General features: G+C 42.3%; 2 long non-coding RNA genes and 1 pseudogene across 2 annotated transcripts; 2 read left to right on the forward strand and 1 right to left on the reverse strand.

Annotated features, from left to right (window-relative positions):
• Nucleotides 1-3,251: 3,251 nt before the first annotated feature.
• LOC112584475 lies at nt 3,252-21,212 on the reverse strand. Its single transcript, XR_003108667.2, has 2 exons — nt 21,124-21,212; nt 3,252-3,548 (listed from the first exon to the last, which is right to left on the reverse strand). It is a non-coding gene; the product is annotated as an uncharacterized LOC112584475 (long non-coding RNA).
• On the forward strand, nt 5,587-9,628 carry LOC102391234 (annotated as a pseudogene).
• LOC123333196 lies at nt 17,994-21,622 on the forward strand. The gene is made up of 2 exons (XR_006550374.2): nt 17,994-19,203; nt 21,140-21,622. It is a non-coding gene; the product is annotated as an uncharacterized LOC123333196 (long non-coding RNA).
• The last annotated feature ends 820 nt before the right edge of the window (nt 21,623-22,442 follow it).

Here is a 22,442-nt window from a genome sequence, read left to right on the forward strand (position 1 = left end):
TTCCCTGAATAGCTTTTAAAGGGGTATGGGATTGGGCCGAAGTTAGTATATTACACTGATACCATCCCAGAGTTCAGTAAATGCTTGTTGAACGACTGAATGTAGAAGGTGATCAATGACCGTGCAACCGAGAAAACTCTGGACCAAACATCAGAAAATCTAGGAGAATCTAAACTTGTGCAAGGCCAAGTTCTATGGCATCCAGGGCGGCGAAGAAGAGGTCCTTATACTCGCCTTACCCACCCAATAAGGCTCCTGCAAGAATCTAATGATCTCATTTATGTGGAAATGCTTTTTAAACCACTGTACATAAATGTGTAAAGAATACTGTTCAATTCACTTGGCAATTCTATAACATATCTTATCCGGGTCACAGCATAGAATGTTCATATCCTCTGCCCTTAACAGAATAATCCCCAGCCAAAGACAGAAAACACCACCAGATGACTACCTCCATTTTTCCTCTTGAACTCATGTTAGTCTGCAAATTCTTCTGCAAATTCTTATGTGTTTCATCATCTGGCCTCATGAACTTTTCTCAAACTACTCTACTTTCTGTTAAATAAGAAAACAATATTATCCGTGAAATATTTTAATTGCTCAAAAAATAAAAAGGCAGAATACTCAGGATTACAGCTTGATCACTACATTTCATATTTATATATTAAAGTTTTTTTCCTCTTCTGGTTAAATATATAATACTGTATTTTATATTTACAATATGCCAGGCATTGACTGAGCTATGCATGTATTATCACATTTAATTCTTCCCAATCCCATAAGGCACTATTATTAAGCCTATTTTACAGATGAGAAAGCTGAAATAGAGCCATAGATTGTGTCTGAGTTCAAATTATTAGTAAAATGCAAAATCAGGACTTAAATTAACAAATTCAAAATCCAAATGATTCTTCTATCCCATTTTCCTGAGCTGTCAGAACTAAAAGTCATTCCTTTAATTGTAATTAAAGGCAGTCAATTCCAGCTGAGCCTTCTCTTCCTTTCCTCTCTTACAACATCCAGAATTAAAATTGTATTTTTCTCTCCTCTTTGAAACATTGATTCATTCTCCCACACACAGATAATTTGGCATCAGATGTTTCTTACTTTGTGTTACAGGTTTTGTTACGTTTCTTTTTTCAATCCTTTTTGACTTTTTTTATGTATATGAAATTTGAGGATCAGGGGTAGAGAGGTCAAAGTACTAAAAGTGAGAAAGTTAGAGAAGGCTTAGAATCTCTTCTTCTAGAAATTGAGAGAAGTAAAAAGGTCAAGAAATTATTTGACCTATACAAGATATTTGCTGCAGCGCTATATATAGCTGTAGGAAATTAGCTAAACATCTATAATAAGGCAACTGTTAAATACCTTATGGTACTGCTATATAATAGAATGCTGCTGCTGCTGCTGCTGCTGCTAAGTCGCTTCAGTCATGTCTGACTCTGTGCCACCCCATAGATGGCAGCCCACCGGGCTCCCCCATCCCTGGGATTCTCCAGGGAAGAACACTGGAGTGGGTTGCCATTTCCTTCTCCAATGCATGAAAGTGAAAAGTGAAAGGGAAGTAGCTCAGTCGTGTCTGACTCTTAGCAACCCCATGGACTGCAGCCTACCAGGCTCCTCTTTCCATGGGATTTTCCAGGCAAGAGTACTGGAGTAGGGTGCCATTGCCTTCTCCATAATAGAATACTACTTAGCTTTTAAATGAGTAAATATATTTCACTCTGGAATGTAGAATTAGTGAGTAATTGTTTTAATTCTTATGTCTTTACCATTTAGCTATTTTGCAATAGTCATGTTATTATTTTAAAGAACTAATTTTTTTCATACATCTAAATATTTTCCAGTGAGAATATCATGTTAAAAACAGTTTGTATAATATGATTATGTAGGTGATTTTTGTAATATATATGTATTGATATCTATATGTATATATTTGTGTATGTATACATACACACACACACATAGATGGATATACACCAAAAATGTAAGCTTAAAGATTATTATAATTTCTCATTTTCCACTATATCTATAATTACTATTTGTATGGTTTTTGCTTATGTGTGTTTTGTTTTTTTTTTTTTATTAAAAAAAGAACCTGAAAAGCTAGTTTTGTTTTGTTTTTCCCCTGAGACAGGAAGAAGCACTTGCATTCATTCTCCATTTACTTTCTATTAAGGTGATATGGAACAGAATCAAAATGTAAAGGATCCACCCTTCTCAATAATAGAATCTAGTATCTAATTATTCATGTGTGCTATTCTACCTTGAGCAAAATGCTTCTTCTAATATTGGTGACCAATATACCACAATACATATTTTGGAAGCATTTATGAAACACTTGTGTGTTACATGAAACATGGTAAAGTGGATAGAATTCATGTATTCAAATCCCAGCTTTGACACTCAACAACAGAACTTAAGTCATTTAACTGCTCTGGTAGTCAGTTTTCCTCATCAGTAAAATGGGGATAATAATATCACCTACTTCATAGTGCTGGGGAGCTACTGTGATTCCACGCACAGAATGCACTTAGATACATGCATGGAGGAAGAGGAACCTAGAAGTTGAAAGAGGCTTAAAAGACATAGCAACCAAATGCAATGTATACAGATCAAGAGACATGACACACCTGTCAAATACAATATATGGACATGTCAGGGGATCCTGATTTGAACAAAGGAACTGGGAAAGACACCAATTTCTCAATCAAAATTTCAATCCTGACTTTGGTGATATAAAAGAATTATTGCTATATTTTAGATATGTTAAAGAATTATGCTATTATTTTTTAAAGATCTTTATCTTTTTAAGATTCATACTAAAGAATTTAGTCATGGAATGCCTGATATTTGCTTCAAAATAATCACGTGATAAAGGAAAGAGGTATAGATAATAAGAAACTAGCCTAATGTTGCTTATGAAAACATGGGCTTTTTTTCATGCATCTGTTTTTAATACTATTCTACTTCTGCATGTATTTGAAATTTTACAAGATAAATAGGTTTTTAATACTGTTTAAAAAGCTATCGAACGACTGTCAATATTTGCGTGTGCTTAGTAGCTCAGTCGTGTCCAACTCTTTGCGACCCCATGGACTGCAGCCTGCCAGGCTCCTCTGTCAATGGGATTCTCTGGGCAAGAACACTAGAGTAGGTTGCCATGACCTCCTCCAGGGGATCTTCCCAACCCAGGCCTCCTGCATTGCAGGGGGATTCTTTTACCGATTGAGCCACTAGGGAAGCCGTTGTAAATATTTACTATATGCTTTATATTTGTAATGTTATCCGATGTTTGTTTACACCTTTCAGATCACAATGTGTTTTTATTTACACGAAGTATTTTAGTATTCACACTGAACGTATATGGTAGCTATTATTATTCCCATTTTACAAATGATAAGACAATTAGAGGCAAGACTGGCAGGAGGCCCAATATACCACCTCCGCTCTTCCAGCTTCCAGGAGACCCTCCGTAAGAGTGGTAGGCGGTAACCCACAGCCACTAAGCAACCGGCTCTTGCTTCCTTTAGCGACTGCCGTCAGATCTAGTGGGGAGACAAAAAACAAACACACGAATGATTCACTTAGAAATATTTATCAGACAAAATTGGAGCCCACATTTGCACATCTAGCCGCTACTTTAAAAGGAACTCTCAGGGAGAAAAGAATAGAACACAGAAGATGAGATTACTCGTAAAAGTTCTCTCCATGGTTTGGTTTTCTTTTACGTAACTTTATTGTTGTAAGTTTCATTCGTTTATATTCTCTACCTAACCTGTTTATTCTTTCTGAAAATAAAATCAGGCGTAAGGTGAGGGGACCAGAGATAAGAAACTGCATGGGAAGCGAAGTTGGGAGGCAGGAGGACGTCACATCCCAGTCGCTTGGAGGCCCAGGCACCTCACAGCTCGGCGCCACCTTAAGAAGCGTTAGCATCTCCGCCGGCCCTGCTGGCCTTCGGCTCCTCCCACTCCCGTGTCAGCTCCGACCCGGGAACGTGGGGAAGGGAGGAGAGACGCACTGAATGGAAAGATTGGCGCGGGAGTCTGCGGGGTCTCTCCTTCCCCCTGCTCTGCGGCGCGGGGAGGAGCAAGGACAGCTCGGCCCTTTGGGGTTTGGTCCTTTTCCTGAAGACTCGGCATGGGAACGTGTTCTACTGAGATGAGGGTTGGGGGGAGATATATGGGGTGGGGGGCTCATCTTGGGGTGCGGCTGAGGGGGGACAGAACTGGGGCGTCTGAGACATACAGTAGGCAAAATTGGTCGCAAATTCTAAGAGGTCCGTACGCGTCTCCTTCAAACCATTTCCAAAAGTGGGGGCAAGTTTTCCATTCTCCGCCCAATTCCCCGTCTTCATTTTAATTGATTGGGTTTAAGGTAGGCCGGGCCCAAGGTTGCTTGCTGGTTGGCTGCACAAGTAATCTATCAGGATGACGCAAGCGCGGGGCGGCTGTTTGGGAAGGAAGTGAAGTTTATTTTGGTACCTCCCATCCCAACTACTGATTGGTTGAGATTCGTAGTGATGTAAAACAAGGCATAAAAATGTCCACTAAAGGGAAGGGCCAATTGGCTACTCTCTCAGGGACGCTGTCTAGGCTGGGACTGGGAAGAGTTAGAGTCGGCTGTTGTGATGAAGGACCAAATGGATTGAAACCCGGAAATGAGTTTAGTAGAGAGCTGAAGGGAAAGGGACATCTGCGAAACCTCCCTTGCCCTCAAACAAGGTCATTTCCTGCGTGGGATCGATAGTTTCCTGTTTACTCAGCGAAGTCAGCGGGTACCGTGGTTTTCTGGAATACACGTAATAGTTAAATTCGTATGAGCCTCTGGTCCCAGACTTCCCATTTACTTACATTACCCAAAAGGATGAATGAGACGGAGGAAAGGAAGAACGTGGAGTTTAACCATGCCTTTAGGAAAGGATGGGGAAACCGAGGTTCTTGTATAGAAAGCTAAGGACTGACTGGATGACAGGATCCAAGCAGGTGGGTTCCTAAAGAAACCATTCACAAAATAATTGGAGAGGCTGGGAGGAGGTGAAGGAAACTATAAAAGTTTGTCTTTAGGAAGGACATTGATCAAATTACAGAAACCTACTTGGATCAGTACAGTCGCTCAGTTGTGTCAGACTCGTTGCGTCCACATGGACTGCAGCACGCCAGGCTTCCCTGGCTATCACCAACCCCCGGAGCCTGCTCAAACTCCCGTCCATCGAGTTGGTGATGCCACCCAACCATCTCATCCTCTGTCCCCTTCTAGGATATGGAATGTATTTTATGCATCGTTGTATATCCGGTGCCTAGCAGTATCTCATACATAGCAGGTTGTGAACCCAAAGAAAATAAGACGTTTAAAATGTATGTGGCACACATTCTAAATATTGCAGACATTGAAATATGTTTTTAAAGGCATCTATGCCAATCAGTCCAGAATATTCATTGGAAGGACTAATGCTGAAGCTGAAACTCCAATACTTTGACCACCTGATGCGAAGAACTGACTCATTGAAAAAGACCCTGATTCTGGGAAAGATTGAAGGCAGGAGGAGAAGGGAACGACAGAGGATGAGATGGTTGGATGACATCACAGACTCGATGGACATGAGTTTGAGCAAGCTCTGGGAATTGGTGATGGACAGGGAAGCCTGGTGTGGTGCAGTCCATGGGACTGCAAAGAGTCAAACACAACTGAGTGACTGAACTGAAGTGATGGCAGTTTTATGATCCTGGAAAAATGTTTCACACTTACCACCTGGATTGTTCCAGCCATAAATTAAAAGATAATTCTGCTCCCTGGGAGAAGCTACCTACCTGTGAAAAGCTACCAGTGAAAATGCTGCCATTTTCTCCTTAACACCCTGAGGCATTTAAAATTTGGAAGCAGATTTCCCCTTAAGGTAACTTCCTAAAAATATTGAAAAGATAGATGGCGTTAGTGAAAAGATATCTCTACATCCAGTGAATGAAAAATAAGGTGTTTAACCTACAATCAGTAATTCCAGGGTAGGAAGAACTATTTGAATTGAGAGATGTCATCTATACTGTAAATTATGCAATTCCTTTGCTTCCCAGCATTAATAGACCTTTTTTATTTTTTTCCCTAGTCCAGACTTTTTCTTAGAGCTAAATTTCAGCAATGCTTTAACATTGTCTAAATATTGTGCTTTGGAAATTGAGGGACCAGGGTGAGGACTTCCATTAGTATTATAACTATCCCCACTGCAGAGCCTGCAAGGGCTCTGGGTCAGGATTCAGTAACAGGTATGTTCTGTTTTTCCAAGGCGATCCCATCTTTTTATCATTGTCCAGGATATCCTAGGCCAGATAGTTTACAAGGGAGTCTATCATATTGGCCTTTCAGTATCACTATGGCCATAGTTTAAAGATAGGAGAAGGAACAAGAGGCAGCTGTATTTGCAATAGTAAGAGTACCATGGGAAAACTAGGCTATCCACAATTCTAGCATAATAAGGTATTGTTATATGTTGCTTATAGCAAAGTGGCAGTAGGGGTGGGACAAGGGAGGAAGGAGATTTTAAAAATTTTTTGGAGAATTGTTTGTCTAAGCTTTCTGGGCACAGAGATTGCCCACCTGGGAGAACCGTTGGCACAGTGGTTGCAGAGGCAGTCCTGGCTGCATGAGAGGAGGACGATGAGGAGGGGTGAGCATCAGTATGGCAGACGAGGACACGCTGGTATCAGTGGATTAAGAAACATTGGGGAAGGCTCAAGGAGTGTTCTTCTGCAAATATACTCAGGCGGAGGGTAAAAAGCTGGGATTGAGAGGCCAGGTCCAGAACACTGACCAAGGCAGAGGGCAAGGGCGATTGAAAGGTCCCATCCCCAAAGTGCGTCGTTTGCAAGAATGGCTTGAGACAAGAGGAAATCCCAAAACAAACGTTCACCAACAGAGCAAACTTCTACAGTAAGAAAGTCATCTCAAAGTTGGATTACTCAGATTCCCAACTTGTAAAATAATGGCCAAAATTTAAATTTTCCGAGATAAACTCAGTGGTTTTGTTTTTTATTGTTAATAGAAATGGATCTACTCTATGTTCAATATTAGAATTTATCAGTAAGTTACTTTAGTATCAGATATTTGATTATGACTGTATATTATAGGTATGATGGAATGATTACACTGTAAACAATTCTAATCAATGAAAACACATTACAACCTTCAAAAAAAAAGAATTGTGTTTATGAGAGAAAAGCGTTTTGTTCCTAGAAATGTTAAAAGAATATGGAAACATATATTAGTTTTAGGTTAATAATTCATACACGTAAAGCACTGTCACTTTCCCAATGATGATGCCCAATGAGTCAAACTAGAAATTGTGTCTCAGGGGACCTAGAATCCAAGGAATAAACTGCTATTGTTCCTCATCACAGGCCCAAACCCTCCAGTGGGTAAAGATAAGCCACTGGCATCTTGATTAGTGAGAACCTGAGACACTGAGTTAGATAGCCTCTCGGGTGTCAGGGAAAACCTCAACCTCCAGGAGACTAGCTGCTCCCACCTCCCACCCACCTTGTGAAATATTGTGATAATGAGTTACTTTCTTTTTTTTAATTAATTTATTTATTTATGTTTGACTGTGCTGGCTCTTCATTTCTACGAGGGCTTTTCTCAACTTGCAGTGAGCAGGGTCTACTCTCTATTTGTGTGGAGGCTTCTCGTTTTGATGGCTTCTTTTGTTTCCAAGCCTGGGCTGTAGGACACCTGGACTTCAGTAGTTGCAACACGTGGGCTCAGTTGTTGGGGCACACCAGCTCCTCCACATGTGAGGTCTTCCTGACTCAGGGACTGAACCCATGTCTCCTGCATTGGCAGGCGGATTCTTTACCACGGAGCCACCAGGGAAGCCCATCGTGAGTTTCTTTTTATCTGGAGGCTCAAGAAACAGCTACAGGGCCTCAAAAGACCAAGAGTGAAGGCACCAGCTTATACTGCATTTGGTATTATAGAAAGAAGAGGGAAAAGGAAGGCAGAGGATGAGGAGGGGCAAGTAGGGGAAGTATAGAAGAAACAGTGGCCTTACTGCTCAGTCAGGTATTGTATCTGTCAGGGTTATTTGCAGTAAACAGAAACCACTTTTATTTTAAGCAGAAAATACCTTAATACAGGGACATGCATGCTTACAAAATCGTTTGAAGAACTGAAGGAGCAGAGTCTCTGCTGTTTCCCAGAAATGGCTCCTAGAATGGGATTAGTAAACACACTCACGGGAGGGGAGCATCAGAAAGCTGAGCAATCAGGCTTCCTGAGTGGCTCAGTGGTAAAGAATCTGCCTGCCAATGCAGGAGACGTGGGTTCAATCCCTGATCCAGGAGGATCCTGCATGCCCCAGCTCAACTAAGCCTGTGGACCACAACTACTAAGGCTGTACTCTAGAACCTGGGCGCTGCAACTACCGAGCCCACCTGCAGCAATTACTGAAGCCCACTCACTCTGGAGCCCGTGCTTGACAACAAGAGAAGCCGCAACTAGGGAGTAGCCCCCACTCATTGCAACTAGAGAAAAGCCCATGCAGCAGCAAAGACCCAGCACAGCCTTTAAAAAAAAAAAAAAAAGAAGAAAGGTGAGGAATCACAACTTATTGCTGGGACTTTCCTGGTGGTCCGGTGGCTAAGACTCTGCACTCACATTTCAGGGGACCCAGGTCCAACCCCTGGTCAGAAAACTAGATCCCACATGCCACATCAAAGACCTAGCACAGGCAAATAACTAAATGAAAGTGAAAGTGTTAGTTACTGAGTCCTGTCTGACTCTTTGTATAAATAAATATTTTTAAAAAACAAAGCTTTATTGCGGAAACTGTTGAATTCAAGAACACAGTGCTCTGGCTGTGATCCAGAGGGCAATGTTGCTAACACGGCCTCAAAGCCTTCAGTGGCCAAGAGCTAGTGCATGGAGGCGGAACACTGCTGCCAAAAGCCCAGCACCTCACAATCATGCTGGCCAGCAGCAAGCGCCAAAGCAGCCAGGAGGTGGCTCCTACCTCACTTCTACTTTTCAAGTCTCTTGGGTGTGCAGACTACAGATAGATCATAATTTAGAAACAGAATCCTAGTGGCAAAACAATCTGGGATGTATAGTTGTGGGTTTTCTAGCCTCTGCAGTACAGGAAGGTGTATGAAAAGGAGGCAGAATATGGGTCAGTCATCCATCACAAATGTATATGTATCTACATGTAAAATCTGAGCCAGAAGCAGCATGAGAATGAAGCAGAAGTTTAAGATTTTTTTCATTTTACAAACCAATAAGGGGATGCAGAGGACTTTTGATACAGAAAGACATTACCAACTGCGATCTACTATGACCATCATTTTATAAGAGAAGTAATACTTTTTTACACCAAAAAAGTGGGAAGGTTACATTCTCAGAATTTAAGAACTGGATAAACTTAACTTCAAGAAAAACAGTAGGTTGTCTTTCTGAGTGGACACCTTGTCCAAATGTGGCAGTCTATGAAAGCACTGAAGTAGTGTAAGGTTGGGCTTACAAGATGGCTCAGTGGTAAAGAATCTGCCTGCTAATGCAGGCGACACAGACTGCATCTATGAAATTAAAAGACACTTGCTCCTTGGAAGAAAAGCTATGACAGACCTAGATATTGACAGGCAGAGACATCACTTTGCCAACAAGGGTCCATCTAGTCAAAGTTATGGTTTTTTCCAGTAGTCATGTATGGATGTGAGAGATGGACTATAAAGAAGATTGAGCACTGAAGAACTGATGCTTTTGAACTGTGGTGCTGGAGAAGACTAAAGAGTCCCTTGGACAGCAAGGAGATCAAACTAGTCAATCCTAAAAATTCAACTCTGAATATTCACTGGAAGAGCTGATACTGAAGCTGAAGCTCCAATACTTGGGCCAGCTGATGCAAAGAGCTGATTCATTGGAAAAGACCCTGATGCTGGGAAAGACTGAAGACAAGTGGAGAAGTGGGCAACAAAGGATGAGATGGTTGGATGACATCACTGACTCAATGGACATGAGTTTGAGCAAACTCTGGAAGATAGTGAAGGACAGGGAAGACTGCTGTGCTGCGGTTCATGGAGTCACAAAGAGTCAGACACAATTTAGTGACTACACAACAACAACAGGTGTAAAGTCACTGCCCCTTGCCAGGAAAAAAAAACAAAGCAGCTTCTTAGCCAGTCCTGCTTAAGACGTGCTGAATGAACCTTACTGCTGGGCCTTCATTTCTTGCTAACTAAAATTAGTATTATATATAAATACTAACATTTAAGAAAGTGGGGGGGGAAGAAAGGTATGGAAGAAACAGTTTCTAAAAAGAACATATACAGTAGCACCTCTTATTGGCAGTTTCACTTGCTGAGATTTCACTTACCCATGGTCAATCACTCCCTGAAAATATATTAAATGGAAAATTCCAGAAGTAATCAGTCCACAAGTTTTAAATTGCACACCATTCTAAGAAACATCATGAAATCTCAAGCCATCCCACCTGGACAGAAAACATCCCATTGTTCAGTGTATATATGAATCCATGCTGAATTCTCTGCCCACCCATTAGTCTCTTAGCAGCTGCTGCTTTTTCAGCTCTATTGTCACAGTAGTACATTCACATAACTTTTATTATGGTATATTGTCACAACTGTTCTATTTTATTAATAGTTACTATTGTTAATCTCTTACTGTGTCTAATTTATAAGTTAAGCTTTATCATAGGTGTATATGTATCATATGTGTAATTTATATGTAATTACATATGTGTATCATATGTGTAATTTATAAATTAAACTGTATCATAGGTGTATATTTATGTATAGGAAATATAGGGTTCGGTACAATCTGTGGTTTCAGGAATCCACTGAGGATCTTGGAAAGTATCCCCTATGAATAAGAGGGAACTGCTGTAATAATAAAATGCCAATTTAAAAATAAGATATATTAGATTCAGTTCAGTTCAGTTCAGTCGCTCAGTCGTGTCCGACTCTTTGCCACCCCATGAATCGCAGCACGCCAGGCCTCCCTGTCCATCACCAACTCCCCGAGTTCACTCAGACTCACGTCCATCGAGTCAGTGAGGCCATCCAGCCATCTCATCCTCTGTCGTCCCCTTCTCCTCCTGCCTCCAATCCCTCCCAGCATCAGAGTCTTTTCCAATGAGTCAACTCTTCGCATGAGGTGGCCAAAGTATTGGAGTTTCAGCTTTAGCATCATTCCTTCCAAAGAAATCCCAGGGCTGATCTCCTTCAGAATGGACTGGTTGGATCTCCTTGCAGTCCAAGGGACTCTCAAGAGTCTTCTCCAGCACCACAGTTCAAAAGCATCAATTCTTCAGCGCTCAGCTTTCTTCACAGTCCAACTCTCACATCCATACATGACCACTGGAAAAACCATAGCCTTGAACAGAGACCTTTGTTGGCAAAATAATGTCTCTGCTTTTGAATATGCTATCTAGGTTGATCATAGCTTTCCTTCCAAGGAGTAAGCGTCTTTTAATTTCATGGCTGCAGTCACCATCTGTCGTGATTTTGGAGCCCAAAAAAATAAAGTCTGACACAGTTTCCACTCTTTCCCCATCTATTTCCTAAGAAGTGATGGGACAAGATGCCATGATCTTCGTTTTCTGAATGTTGAGCTTTAAGCCAACTTTTTCACTCTCTTTCACTTTTATCAAGAGGCTTTTTAGTTCTTCCCTTTCTGCCATAAGGGTGATGTCATCTGCATATCTGAAGTTATTGATATTTCTCCCTGCAATCTTGATTCCAGCTTGTGCTTCTTCCAGCCCAGTGTTTCTCATGATGTACTCTGCATATAAGTTAAATAAGCAGGGTGACAATATACAGCCTTGATGTACTCCTTTTCCTATTTGGAACCAGTCTGTTGTTCCATGTCCAATTCTAACTGTTGCTTCCTGACCTGCATACAAATTTCTCAAGAGGCAGGTCAGGTGGTCTGGTATTCCCATCTCTTTCAGAATTTTCCACAGTTTATTGTGATCCATGCAGTCAAAGGCTTTGGCATAGTCAATAAAGCAGAAATAGATGTTTTTCTGGAACTCTCTTGCTTTTTTGATGATCCAGCGGATGTTGGCAATTTGGTCTCAGTGAAGCTCCTAGTTCCCTTAATGGTTCTGAAGGTCTATTATTTCACTTTTTATCTGGACTCCTAATAAACTTCTACCTGAACTTCAACTTGTAGACTGTACAATTGGTCCCATTCAGCAATTCAGATTTAATAAGGAAAAACAGATTTTTTCATGTCACTCTATTTGTTTGAAAACATTCTGTGGATACCAATTATCAGTAAACTATAATACATGCTATTCAGCTTGACTTTCAAGATTGTCTTCAACCTGATCCTAACCCATATTGCCCACAATTTCTGCCCCAAAAATGACTAGCATCACCTAAAGTAGGTGCCTTTACTTACGTTACCATTTTCCCTCATTTCAACAGATATCCATTGAGCTTATTAATTATCTCCTATGTGCTAGACTTTGTGTTAGAAACATTAACAAATTCAACAATGAAACAGGCTGAGCCCCTGCTAGGGTGACCACCCATCCAGGTTGCCCAAGACTGTCTTGGGTTTAGTGCTAAAAGCCCCGTCCTGAGAAACCCCTGAGTCCTAGGAAAGCTGAGACAGCTGATCATGCTGGTCCCTATCTACAGGAAATTATGAGGTTCTTCAGATCCTTTCTGGGGCTTCCTAAATGGCTCAGTGGTAAAGAATCTGCCTGCAGTGCAGGAGGTGCAAGAGACATAAGTTCAATCCCTGCCTGGGTCAGAAATATCCCCTGGAGAAGGAAATGGCAACACATTCCAGTATTCTTGTCTGGTAAATCCCATGGACAGAGGAGCCTGGCCATGGGGTTGCAAAGTGCCGCACAACTGAGCACACACACACAAAGATCCCTTCTAACTTAGAAACTGAGTAGATGCACATTCCTTTTTTTCCCATTTATTTTTTAAGGTTTATTTTCAATTGGAGGATAATTCCTTTACAATACTATACTGGTTTCTGCCACACAATATGAATCAGTTGTAAGTATGCATATATCCCCTTCCTCTTGAACCTCACCCCCACACCCCACACCATCCCAACCCTCTAGGATATCACAGAGCACCAGTTGAGCTACCTGTGTTATACTTCCCATTCAGTTCAGTTCAGTCGCTTAGTTGTGTCTGACTCTTTGCGACACCATGGACTGTAGCACGCCAGGCTTCCCAGCCCATCACAAACTCCTGGAGCTTGCTCAAACTCATGTCCTTCAAGGAAGTGATGCCATCCAACCATCTCATCCTCTGTTGTTCCCTTCTCCTCCGGCCTTCAATCCTTCCCAGCATCAGGGTCTTTTCAAATGAGTCAGCTCTTCCCATCATGTGGCCAAAGTATTGAAGCTTCAGCAGTAGTTCTTCCAATGAATATTCAGGACTGATTTCCTTTAAAATTGACTGGTTTGATCTCCTTGCAGTCCAAGGGACTCTCAAGAGTCTTCTCCAACACCATAGTTCAAAAGCATCAATTCTTTGGTGCTCAGCTCTCTTTATGATCCAACTCTCACATCCGTACATGACCACTGGAAAAACCATAGCTTTCACTAGACGGACCTTTGTTGTCAAAGTAATGTCTCTGCTTTTTAATATGCTGTCTAGGTCGGTCATAGCTTTTCTTCCAAGGAGCAAGTATCTTTTAATTTCATGGCTGCAGTCATCATGTGCAGTGATTTTGGAGCCCAAGAAAATAAAGTCTGTCACTGTTTCCATTGTTTCCCATCTATTTGCCATAAAGTGATGGGACCTGCTACCGTGACCTTAGTTTTTTGAATGTTGAGCTTTAAGCCAACTTTTTCACTCTCCTCTTTCACTTTCATCAAGAGGCTTTTTAGTTCCTCTTCACTTTCTGCCATAAGGGTGGTGTCATCTGCATATCTGAGGTTATTGATATTTCTCCCAGCAATCTTGATTCCAGCTTGTGCTTCATCCAGTCCAGTATTTTGCATGATGTACTCTGCATATAAGTTAAATAAGCAGGGTGACAATATACAACCTTGACATACTCCTTTCCCAGTTTGGAACCAGTCCATTGTCCCATGTCAGGTTCTAACTGTTGCTTCTTGACCTGCACACAGACTTCTCAGGAGACAGGTATGATGCTCCGGTATTCCCATCTCTTTAAGAATTTTCCACAACTTGTTGTGATCCACACAGTCAAAGGCTTTGGCATAGTCAATAAAGCAGAAGTAGATGTTTTTCTGGAACTCTCTTGCTTTTTCCATGATCCAGTGGATGTTGGCAATTTGATCTCTGGTTCCTCTTCCTTTTCTAAATCCAGCTTGAACATCTGGAAGTTCACGGTGCACATACTGTTGAAGCCTGGCTTGGAGAATTTTGAGCATTACTTTGCTAGCATGTGAGATGAGTGCAATTGTGTGGTAGTCTCAACGTTCTTTGGCATTGCCTTTCTTTGGGATTGGAATGAAAACTGACCTTTTCCAGTCCTGTGGGCACTGCTGAGTTTTCCAAATTTGCTGGCATATTGAGTGCAGCACTTTCACAGCATCATCTTTTAGGATTTGAAAGAGCTCAACTGGAATTCCATCACCTCCACTAGCTTTGTTCATAGTGATGCTTCCTAAGGCCCATTTGACTTCACATTCCAGGATGTCTGGCTCTAGGTGAGTGATCACACCATCGTGGTTATCTGGGTCATTAAGATCTTTTTTGTGTAATTCTTCTGTGTATTCTTGCCACCTCTTCTTAACACCTGCTTCTGTTAGGTCCATACCATTTCTGTCCTTTATTTTGTCCATCTTTGCATGAAATATTCCCTTGTTATCATTAATTTTCTTGAAGAGATCTCTAGTCTTTCCCATTCTTTGTTTTCCTCTATTTCTGTGCATTGATCACTGAGGAAGGCTTTCTTATCTCTCCTTGTTATTCTTTGGAACTCTATATCAGATGGGTGTAGCTTTCCTTTTCTCCTTTGCCTTTAGCTTCTGTCTTTTCTCAGCTATTTGTAAGGCCTCCCCAGACAATCATTTTGCCTTTTTGCATTTCTTTTTCTTGGGAATGGTCTTGATCACTGCCTTCTGTACAATGTCACAAACCTCTGTCCATGGTTCTTCAGGCACTCCGTCTATCACATCTAATCCCTTGAATTTATTTGTCACAGCCACTGTATAATCGTAAGGGATTTGATTTAGGTCATACCTGAATGGTCTAGTGGTTTTCCCTACTTTCTTCAATTTAAGTCTGAATTTGGCAATAAGGAGTTCATGATCTGAGCCACAGTCAGCTCCCAGTCTTGTTTTTGCTGACTGTATAAAGCATCTCCATCTTTGGCTGCAAAGCATATAATCAATCTGATTTTGGTACTGACCATCTGGTGATGTCCATGTGTAGAGTCTTCTGTTGTTGGAAGAAGGTGTTTACTATGACCAGTGCGTTCTCTTGGAAAAACTCTGTTAGCCTTTGCCATGCTTCATTTTGTACTCCAAGGCCAAACTTGCCTGTTAATCCAGGTATTACTTGACTTCCTACTTTTGCATTCCAGTCCCCTGTGAATGAGAAGGACTTTTTTTTTTTTTTTTTTTATGTTCTAAATGGTCTTGTAGGTCTTCATAGAACCATTCAACTTCTGTTTCTTCGGCATTTAGTGGTTGGCGCATAGACTTGGATTACTGTGATATTGAATGGTTTGCCTTGGAAACGAACAGAGATCATTCTGTCATTTTTGATATTGCACCTAAGGACTGCATTTTGGACTCTTATTTTGACTATGAGGGCTACTCCAGTTCTTCTAAGGGATTCTTGCCCACAGTAGTAGATATAATGGTGATGTGCATTAAATTCACCCATTCTGGTCCATTTTAATTCACTGATTCCTAAAATGTTGGTGTTCAGTCTTGCCATCTCCTGTTGACCACTTCCAATTTACGGTGATTCATGGACCTAACATTCCAGGTTCCTATGCAATATTGCTCTTTACAGCATTGGACTTATTTTCATCACCAGTCACATCCACAACTGGATGTTGTTTATGCTTTGGCTCCATCTCTTTATTCTTTCTGCAATTATTTCTCCAGTCTTCTCCAGTAGCATATTGGGCACCTACCAACCCAGTTCATCTTTTGGTGTCACATCTTTTTGCCTTTTCATACTGTTCATGGGGTTCTCAAGGCAAGAATACTGAAGTGGTTTGCCATTCCCTTCTCCAGTGGACCATGTCTGTCATAGCTTTTCTTCCAATACTTCCCATTAGCTATCTCTATTACATATAATGTATTTCAATGCTACTGTCTCAGTTCGTCCCTCCCTTTCCTTCCCCTACCATGTCCAAAGTCTGTTCTCTATGTCTGCATTTCTATTCCTGCCCTGCAAATAGGTTCTTAGATACGTATTCTTTCCCCAAACTTTCTTCCAAGGTAATTATTTGGGACTTCCCTAACCGTATAACGTCAAAGACTACTCCCAAGCAATGACTTTTTATTTGTACTACCTCCTAGACTGAACTGGGAGCCAGAGATCTTTCCAGGACTCCACAGTGCCTCCTAGTGCCTTATGCAATAAGGCAATAGTGACAATAGAAATCAAATGAAGGTGGGTTGAATTGAGTAAAGAGAACTTGGACAAATAATAGTTCAGACTTTTTTGTTTCTTAATTTAAAAAAATTTTAAAGTGAGACACATATGGAAAAATGCTCAGTTGGATATTTGTTTCTACAAAGCTAATGGCACCCAGACGAAATCACTGGAGACATCCCAGAAGTCCTGGTGTCCCTTCCTAGCTACAGCCTCTCAAAGTATAACCACATATTTAAGTCTATGACACCATAGATTAGTTTTGCCTGTTTTTGAAGCTTTATATAAATGGTATTATTCAACATGTCCTCTTTTGGACCTGGTTTCTGTGGTGCCCTGTACCAAGGCGACAGGTGTAAAGCCTTGTACCAAGGCCACAGATGTGGAGCCCAGTACCAAGGTCTTCTTTGGAACAGAGTGTGTCCCGCAGCAACCGTTGCCATGAGCGCCCCCATCTAAACCAGCCTGCTCCCTGACCCCATGTTAGGTAAAAATACTCACCCTATAGCACCCTAACCAGTCACCCAATGCCACTCTTCCAGCAGGAATTTTCATTTTGAAGCTATAAAAATTGCCTACTAGCCCACAAAAAGCTTTAGCTCTCACTTGAGCTGGCCCACTGTTCTAACAGCGTCTCCTGTTCTAATAAACTCTATTCTCCTCTCATACCGCCTCACGGCTGGAAATTGTTTTCAAGCCCACACATGGAGCATGACAGTTTTCCTTCACTCAACTTTGTGAGGTTCATCCATATACTGTAGTGCATTCACTCTCATTTCTGCATAATATTCCATTGTGTTAATATACCACAATGTCATTATCCACTCTCCTGTTACTGGACCCCTGGATTATTTCCAGTCTGGCATTGTCACAAATACTGCTGAGATTAACATTCTAATACCTATTTTTTGATGAATATGTGTATGCATTTCTATTAAGTATATATCTAGGGGTGGAATCATGGGTCATAAAGTAGGCATGTGTTCTTTTTTTTTATTTATGTTTGGCTGTGCGGAGTCTTTGTTGGTACAGCGAGGGCCTTCTCTAGATTTGGCTCACCAGCCTAGATGCTCCGAGGAGTGCAGGATCTTTCCAGACCAGGAATGAAATCTGTGTCTCCTGCATTGCAAGGTGGATTCCCAGGGAAGCCCATGTTTTATATGTCTGTGAGTCTATTTCTGTTTCATAAATACGTTTACTTCTATCATTGTTTTCCCTAGATTCCACATATAAATGATATTGTATCTATCTGGGTCTGATTTACTTCACTTAATACGATAATCCCCAGGTGCATCCATGTTGCTGCAATGACTTTATTTCATTCTTTTTTTACAGCTGAGTAATATTCCACTATGGGCTTCCCTGTGGCTCAGTGGTAAAGAACCCCTTTGCCAATGCAGGAGATGCAGGTTCGATCCCTGGGTCAGGAAGATCCCCTGGAAAAGGAGATGGCAACTCACTCCAGTATTCTTGCCTGAGAAATCCCGTGGACAGAAGAGCCTGGAGAGCTATAGTCCATGAGGTCAAAGAAGAGTCAGGCACAACTTAGCCCAACCATCATCGCCAACACCAACACCACCTCTCTCTCCTTTTCCTCCTCCTTCATTTTAACCATCCTGGTGTGTGTGCAGTGGAATTTCCTGTGATTTTAATAAGTTGAAGGTCCCCGATGACCAATTCACTTGCACACTTTTCACGAGTTTATTGCTCACTGGGAATATTCCCTTTTGAGAAATGTGGTGTAGACCTTTTAAAAAACTTTTGTCACTATTGACTCAACCCTTGCTCAAGGCCATGCTGTTAGGAGTTTCCAAACAATTCCAAATTGGGTAGGCGGGAGAAGGAAAAACAATCTCTCCACTGGGGCAGCATGCACGAGGCAATGGAGGATGACCTTTATTATTCCTAATCCCAAATTTTAAAGAGACCTTTCCCGGAGGCGGAGAGAAAGACAGCTGGGGGCTCTTCATCAGAAAAGAGCTACCGGTCCGAAAGAACTATTAGAAATTGCCCTCGATCTTCCCAGCCCATCTCTGGCCCTTCCCGCAGTTAACTGGGGACACCACCTCCCGGGCGCAGAGGCGTTGTGGGGGGAAACGTATCTCTTAAAACAGAAATGTTAACATTCTCTTAACGGCGGCGCTGAGGATGGTGGGGCCCGGCGCCGTTTCCCCGTAAAGGCTTCCCCGGGCTCTCGGCGAAGACGCCAGGGGCGCCGGCGGCCCGGCGGGTCAGTTTGGCTTGAAGGTGAGGTTAGGCTGGTACCGCGGTTGAGGGAACCCGCGAGCGCTACCCCTGCCCACGCCGCGGGTGGGTGCCTGCGTCTCGCTGACAAACGAGTCCCGTTTTCCTCCCGCATTAACGGATCGTTCAAAACAGAATCCTGGACATCTCGTGGCGGCGCGCGGCTCCTAACTGCCGCGCAGCCAGGCGGACGGAAGCTCGGTGGCGGCATCGCTGTCACCCCCGGGCGCCGCGGCCTGGGACCCGCGGAGCGGTGTGGCTGGGCCCGGAGATGGGCGGTTGAGCGGCGCCTCTGGGCCCAACCGCAGCTGCCCGGTCCGCGCGGTGGCCGCGCTGCGCTGTCCTAGTGGCGGACAGGCGAGAGGACTAGCCTCCGAGCTGGGCTCCGGTGAAGGTGGGTTCAGTTCAGTTCAGTCGCTCAGTCGTGTCCGACTCTTTGCCACCCCATGAATCGCAGCACGCCAGGCCTTCCTGTCCATCACCAACTCCCGGAGTTTACCCAAACTCATGTCCATCGAGTCGGTGATGCCATCCAGCCATCTCATCCTCTGTCGTCCCCTTCTCCTGCCCCCAATCCCTCCCAGCATCAGGGTCTTTTCCAATGAGTCAACTCTTCGCATGAGGTGGCCAAAGTATTGGAGTTTCAGCTTCAGCATCAGTCCTTCCAATGAACACCCAGGACTGATCTCCTTTAGGATGGACTAGTTGGATCTCCTTGCAGTCCAAGGGACTCTCGAGTCTTCTCCAACACTACAGTTCAAAAGCATCAATTCTTCGGCTCTCAGCTTTCTTCACAGTCCAACTCTCATATCCATACTTGACCATTGGAAAAACCATAGCCTTGACTAGATGGACCTTTGTTGGTAAAGTAATGTCTCTGCTTTTTAATATGCTATCTAGGTTGGTCATAACTTTCCTTCCAAGGAGTAAGCGTCTTTTAATTTCATGGCTGCAATCACCATCTGCAGTGATTTGAGAGCCGAAAAAAGGTGGGTGGGGACTCGCAATTGGGCGGGACTAAGCGAGAAGGGGTTCTGGGGCTCTGGAGAACCGAGCAAGTAGCCTGAACGTACTAGAGAGAATACTGATTCTTTCTTTCCTGAGCGCCTCCCCTACCCCCAATCCTGCTCCAAGTGCTGGAGACCCCGCGTGAACGAGTTGGTCAATGGCCCTGTCCTCCTGGAGCTTATATTCTAGGGAAGGGATAGACAAGAAAATGCGTGGATGTGTAATAAAATACCAGACAGTGATAAATCTCAGGAAGAAAATAGTAAGAAATGAGAAAGGGGACGAAGTGGATCTGAGGAACTGTCTTTTGACCAGACACCTGAAGAAAGTGATAGAGTCATAGGAAAAAGCTATCCAGGCGAAGGGAACTGTGCTGACCTTGAAAGATAGCTACCAGGAGTTTAAGTGCCTTGCAAATGATAACTTTGTTGGTTTTTGCAAGATGAAAATTGGAAGTTCCTTAGGAAATTATGGTTCACTTATTCAGTGCAAGTACAAAGAAAAGTATGTTTATTTGAGTTTGAAGTGTTGTAGAGGTTTTGTGTGTGTGTTTTCCCCCAAATGAGGATGATCTGGAAGAGGAGAACTAGCAGAGGAAGAGAGAGATTGGGAGGTGGGGAAGAAGGCAGCAGAGAGAAGTGAAAAGGAAAGTGTAATAAGGAAGCTGTGGCACAGTCAAAGAAATGGCCTGTCCTAGTTATCCCATTCCTCCTAACAAACTCAGGAAACAGTACCAGTGCTTCACCATACATCCAGCTGAGCCCCAGAACTATGCCCTCAAGTCAGGAGCGCTGGTGGAGGAGGACACAGACTTGATAACTGGTTAAGGCGAATCCTGATTTCTGACTGCACTGAAGCTCACTGAGGCAGTGCAGGCTCAGGTGAAGGTTTGAGGAGGTGGCTTATTTAAAATGTTTTATAATCTTATATGGCAGCATAAGCCACATTAAATCACAGAATCTTATAACAGCAATTTCACTTCATCCCTTCTCTTTTTGCTGATGGCGAGACTGTGCTAGTTGGTGCCAGAGCCATGACTCAAAATACAGAGGTCCCATTTTCACCATCTTCAGCTCTTTCCCCCTTCTCGCCCTTTACTTGATAAAGTTCTTCCCACTGGCTACTAAACAAGTGGAAACAGCTTTGTGGAGGACCCCAGAATTGAGTTAATCTAAGACATTAGAATTATATGAGGTCTTAGCTTCTTCCACAAGTATTTTTTATTGGTGTGCCAGTGGGTTGGGGGGCTAAGTTACAGCCTCACCTCTTAAGGAGCTTAAGTAGATAAAGTGAATAAATAACTCACCAATTACAATTTACAGGAAGCAGTACCTTGAAGAAGAATTGGAGGGCGAGTCAGTTCTTAGTATAGCAGAGAGATGGAGAGCAGCAAACAGGATGTGAGTATTAAGAATTTATGTCAGATTAGTATCAGCTTGTTTTGTCATGGATATGTTAATAATCTGAGTACCTATCATCTCCTTAAACGTTCGTTGTCTTATTAATGTGGACTCACATAAGTGGTGATGGGAGAGACTACTGGAGCCAATAGACTTGGTACCTTCCCATATTCTTTTTATTCACAATTAGTATCTGCATGATAAACGATCCATGTTCAGCACTGTAATTGCAAACAGGCCTCCGTAAAATTCTACACAACTGGATGAGAGGGAATTTCATTGAAAATTGCCATGACTTTTGAGGGGTGAAGAATCCTATACCATGAGCAGATAGACAGAAGACTTCTTACAGAGCAGACTCGAGAGTGTAACTGAGTCATATTACTTACAAAGCCTTGTGATGAAGATTCACAAAAAGACAGTAAAGAATTTATGACTCTTTGGACTGGGATGGGGGCAGGGTAGACCTTATCTGGTGGCTAAACTATGACCTATTGCCTGAAGTCAAGGGTTGACCCCTTGTGATCCTATCTAGAAAGGTTTTAAAAAGCTTTGTTCTCACGAAATTCACTGGGATCTTAAATGGCAGTCTTCTCAGACCAGATTCTTTTCCAGTCTTTTTAATGGCCAGACCAAGGAAAGCAGAGCTGGGGGGAAAGAACAGGAGGAGTAATTGCTCCTCCTTAGCACATTTTCCAAAAAAAAAAAAAAAAAAAGTGCATCTTTTGGAAAATCTAAAAAGTCAACACATTTTTAAGGATGGTACGTTTACATGATAGTCATTAAGGCCATTTTGGAAAGACTGGTCGGAAACACTGTGAGAGGTGTGAGACAGAAAGCAAAGAGCCGTTCTTTTTTAAAAATGTGTTCATTCCTCTGCCAATGGTGAGCAAAGCCCCTGTGCCTTCTGCCCACCCCAGCTCCCCACTAAGCCCCACTGCTGCATGTGTATTTAATCTAATAATTAGATATGACTAAGATTGGGAGCTACTGTTTTTGCCATTTCAAAACTCAAGAGTAGTCTATCTCTGTTATTTGTGGGCTTCCTAATTATGCCAACCTTACCATTATTAAGATATATCATTGTTGTGGTTATTTTATTTAAAAAGAAGTACATGCTTGTGAAACATCTCAAATAATAGAGAAATTAAAGGACAAAGCCCCCTGTATTTTAGTGGGAATTAATGGTAAAGGCAAAAGTTTAAGATGGTTGTTGCTGTTGTTA

This window comes from Bubalus bubalis, chromosome 4 (assembly GCF_019923935.1).
Source record: "Bubalus bubalis isolate 160015118507 breed Murrah chromosome 4, NDDB_SH_1, whole genome shotgun sequence".
Taxonomy (NCBI): Eukaryota; Metazoa; Chordata; class Mammalia; order Artiodactyla; family Bovidae; genus Bubalus; species Bubalus bubalis.